This window comes from Tachysurus fulvidraco, chromosome 21 (assembly GCF_022655615.1).
Source record: "Tachysurus fulvidraco isolate hzauxx_2018 chromosome 21, HZAU_PFXX_2.0, whole genome shotgun sequence".
NCBI classification, from domain to species: domain Eukaryota; kingdom Metazoa; phylum Chordata; class Actinopteri; order Siluriformes; family Bagridae; genus Tachysurus; species Tachysurus fulvidraco.
The window spans coordinates 21,011,460-21,015,940 of record NC_062538.1 but is presented as its reverse complement, the minus strand read 5'-3'; positions in this window follow the sequence as shown (position 1 = coordinate 21,015,940).

Here is a 4,481-nt window from a genome sequence, read left to right as displayed (position 1 = left end):
TTCCTCAAGTTCCGTCTTTTCACAAAGTTTAACAGATATATATATATGCAGTACTGTTTATGCAAATGCTTTGAAATAATCTTCAGCACTGTTCAACTACCTTAAGTGTTTAGTTTGCCGTTTTTTTGTGCGTCGTCCATGTTTTTCGAGGACACATGAGACAACACGCTGTAACAGGCAAGCAATCAGTGTGTGGAGTCATGGGTCAGGGAGTCGGATCCAAGTCTGAAGATGTAACGCATCAATGTTCTGGATTCTCGGACTGCCTTTATTACAAGGTGTATCTGATTCCAATCTTCATCTATTACGACTCTGAGAAATAGGAAACTGACATGTGAGTGACTTTTACTTTGACCTGGACTTTGACCTGAATGACCGAGTTGTCAGGTGATCAGGTGTTAGGCAAGATCAGGTGATCAGGTGTTAGGCAAAGAGTGAGGTGACTGTAGTGAGGAAAAACTCCCTTAGATGAAAGAGGAAGGAACCTTGAGATGAACCAGACTCAAAAGTGAACCTCATCCTCATGTGGGTGACACTGGAGGGTGTGATTATAAACTGTTATAAACACCAGAGAGTGTTATTACGAATAATGTCCTTTCTACAGTCAGATACAGTCTCACAATCGTGTATCGATGAGGAGGTTGTTGTTCTTAAAAAACACATGGAGTTGGAATCTTCTCTTTAAATGTCTGAGATCTTCATGAAGAGGAAACCAACTGGAGCTGGAACATCTCTAGATGTTTCAGGATCCTCACAGGGATGGTCTGAAATCTTCATGACACAACACAACTGGATCCGGTTGTTTTGGTGGTTAGAAGCAGGTGGAGAGAAATTAGCATAGCTGCTGTTCATAATATAAAACAGGACTAGATGATAATGTGTATTTTATCAGATGTACTGGAGCACGAGGTTATGGGATGTATTATGTGTATGTCTGGATAAAGTGATGTCTTTAACCTACTGTACATTTAACTGGGAGAATGTTTCTGAGCTCTAAACGGTGTCAGGAAGGCCATGACAGAATGACAGACTGGTTTAGAAATATGGAATAAATCTATATACTATATACAAACAGATAATAATATTGAACAATTAGCTACACAGGCTAATGCTCAGGAAACCCATCAGAACTGAAATATGGTGTAGGCAGCACGAGTCATCGGAGGCTGTTTCTCAGACTAATGGAATCTTTACTTAGTCACTGACATTTGGTGTCATAATCATGCAACATTTTATGAAAAAATATCCAAGCATGTGCGATGGACAGATGAATCTAAAACTTTAGAGTTATTTCGAGTCCATTACAGAGGGAATGTTTGACGTAAACCAAATACAGCATTTCAGCAAAAGAGTCTATTAAACATGGAGGTGGAAATGTTCTGGTTTGGAGATGTTTTGATCCAAAGGACCTGGTCAGCTCATTATCATAGAATCCACTATGAATTCTACATCGTAGACAGAGAGAGAGAGAGAGAGAGAGAGAGAGAGAGAGAGAGAGAGAGAGAGAGAGAGAGAGAAGGTTGACATATACTGTAAAATACATAATGGTACATTTCTTAACCTACAATAAATAATTCAATTCATTTCAGTTCCCATTAAATACGGTTTGTTTTCAGATAAAACATAAAAAAGAACAGCTAAGGCTCAGTATACCCCCTTCCATCTGTCAGTGGATCACCAGCTTCCTGACAGACAGGAAACAACATGAGACTGGGAGGTGTCACCTCGAGCATTCGGACAATCAGCACTGGCGCTCCTCAGGGACGTGTCCTCTCCCCACTGCTATTCTCTCTCTATACTAATGACTGCACTTCAAGTGACCAAACTGTTAAACTCCTGAAATATGCAGATGATACTACGCTCATCGATCTCATCCAATATGGCGACGAGTCTGGATACCGGCAGGAGGTGAAGCGGCTGGTGCTGTGGTGCAGTCAGAACAGTCTAGGGCAGAACACCTTCAAAACGGTGGAGATGATAGTGGACTTTAGGAAAGACGCCTCAACACTACTCCTCCTCACGATATCTAACAGCCTGGTGTCATCTGTGGAAACCTTCAAGTTTCTGTGCACTACCATTTCCCATGAACTGAAATGGGAGTGCAACATAAACGCCATCATCAAAAAGGCCCAGCAGAGGATGTACGTTCTACGCCAATTAAGGAAGGTACGGTCTGCCACAGGAGCTGTTGGTGCTGTTCTACACTGCAGTCATCGAATCTGTCCTGTGCACATCCATCACCATCTGGTTTGGTGCAGCAACGAAACAAGACAGGAACAGACTGCAACACACAGTTTTCGAGCGATTTACACCGAACTCGGACAGGTTCTTTAGGACCTTACTCTGGACCAAATTTTTATTTCGGAGTTCCGACAGAATTTTCAGTTTTCCCGTAGTCGACGGTCGAACATCCCATAGACTTGAATAGGGAATTCCGAAAAGTCCTCTAAGCTCTCACACACACAATACATCCAACATTAAGAAATGCATGTACTGTTCTATGCAGTATAATAAGTAGAATCCCATAATGACTGCAGTATTGACATGAAATGTCCAGACCCTCAGTAGCCACTTTTTGCCAAAAGTATTGGCACCCCAACGGGTATTCTGGTGACGTCACTCGAAATAGAAAATTTGCACAACATGGACATGTGACATGTCAAAATACTCAGCACATTGAGGGGAACTGCCCCACGGGTATTCTGGTCACGTCAAGTGACGTCACGTGAAAATTAAAAATTTGCACAACATGGACATGTGACATACCAAAACACTCAGTACAATGAGGGGAACTGCCCCACGGGTATTGTGGTCATGTCACGTGACGTCACGTGAAAATTAAAAATTTGCACAACCTGGATATGTGACATATCAAAACACTCAGTACAATGAGGGGAACTGCCCCACGGGTATTGTGGTCATGTTACGTGACGTCACGTGAAAATTAAAAATTTGCACAACATGGACATGTGACATATCAAAACACTCAGCACAATGAGGGGAACTACCTCACGGGTATTCGGATCACGTCACATGCTCATGTCCGCTCACCTCCAAAAGTATTGGCACCCTAGCGGTCCAGTAGCTTTTACAATCTTTCTGTCCACTCGCCTCCAAAATGCACAGGCCTTGGCGAATACTTGCACCGTCAAAGCCAACATCAAAGTTTGTCGCGACGAACTTTACAAATCTAGTTATGATTGTGAGATGTATATTTGAATGTTATATGTTTATATTTTTTATAGTTTTCACGGTGTCTGAAGGGAGTGCGCGTGAGAGAGTGTGTTACGATCCCAGAAGGTGTTTAGGGGTATGGATGGGATGCAACACATGAAAGGATAAGGTTAGATCGTCTTTGGCGTGTATGTGGCAATTAACAACCAGGACAACAAAATAGAGGGCAAAAGCTGTGTATTTTATATACAAGTGGTGGTGACAAGTGAAAGAACAGCTAATATCTACAATATTTACAATACTTACAAAAAAAACAGATAACAAAAGACACAAAGGGGGAAAGGGATGCGAGCTGTGCCAAAACGAAGAAATAAGCAAAACAAAAACCACTCTACCTTGAAATTAACCCTCTATCCTAAACTACAAAGGAAAAGTAATGAGACAGATTTTCAGCGTCGAATGATGCCCTAACTAACCTACACTACCTACCCAAACAAAATGTACAGAGGGTGGCACATGCTCCTAACCTAATGTGTCTAATACAGAAACGAGTATCTACTTGTTGCACAATGTATGTCACGTGACGTATTTACCTGTCCACTTTCCCCAATATACACAGTGTCACACACAGGGTGAATGAACACTAACGTACAGACGCAGAACGAGTGACTAACGAGTTGGGTTATGTGAACAGTATGACATACAACAGAAAAACACAACGCATCGAACAAATCAGCACACATTAACACAGCAGGGTCAAGTTCAACCGGAACACGCGCAAACCCCCCTCCATGAATGAATGGTGGCGGGTTTAAAAAGGTGGAATCAGGCGGTGATTGGTGAATCGCGAGTGACGTCACATAGGGTAATCAGGATTGACAGAAAATGTGTTCAATGGCAGGGAGCTGAGGAGACAGATAGCGGAGCAAAGAGAGAACGGGAAAGGACAACAAAAAAACACAGAACCGACATACAGCCCGTAACACAGTGTAAATAAATTCAAATGACATCAGTACGATGCGTGGGCATTATTTTATTGAACCAGTGCAGCTACAATGTCTATTGTATTACATCTTAATTGTTTTATATAGTATAGTGTTGTTTATGTCTGTCTTGTTTTGTATAGTATAGTATTATTTATGTCTGTCTTGTCTTGTTTTGTATAGTATAGTGTTATTTATGTCTGTCTTGCCTTGTTTTGTATATTGTAGTGTTATTTATGTCTGTCTTGTTTTGTATAGTATAGTGTTATTTATGTCTGTCTTGTCTTGTTTTGTATAGTATAGTGTTATTTATGTCTGTCTTGT